Source organism: Penaeus monodon, chromosome 32 (assembly GCF_015228065.2).
Source record: "Penaeus monodon isolate SGIC_2016 chromosome 32, NSTDA_Pmon_1, whole genome shotgun sequence".
Classification (NCBI taxonomy): Eukaryota; Metazoa; Arthropoda; class Malacostraca; order Decapoda; family Penaeidae; genus Penaeus; species Penaeus monodon.
In genome coordinates, this window is record NC_051417.1 from 21,147,175 (window position 1) to 21,147,500 (window position 326).

Here is a 326-nt window from a genome sequence, read left to right on the forward strand (position 1 = left end):
TCTATTAGTATGAGTGATACTGTATCACAATCCAACAACCACAGTCGATTCTCTGTGGCTCCCTGGCTTCAAGGGAAGGTAAAGGCCCTGAAAACAATAACTTGGGGCGCCAGATTTGGGCAACTCCTTCGTCTGGCTTCTTGTTTCCCCGACATGCAGCTTAGTTAGCTTTAGCCGACCTTAGACCTTTGGAGTTTTGAACGCGGCCGGAGTTGAGCTTCGGTTGGCGGACTTGTATTCGTCTACGTTTCAATAGCAGGGAATATGAATTGTATGAATATAACGCGATTGAATACAAACTCGTGTCACATTATGTATCGTGAAAG

The 326-nt window shown here is 45.4% G+C and overlaps 1 protein-coding gene across 1 annotated transcript in view; it reads right to left on the bottom strand.

Annotated features, from left to right (window-relative positions):
* Positions 1–326, bottom strand: part of LOC119593603 — a gene marked incomplete at its 5' end in the record, with an annotated part of 118,927 nt that overhangs the window by 117,561 nt on the left and 1,040 nt on the right.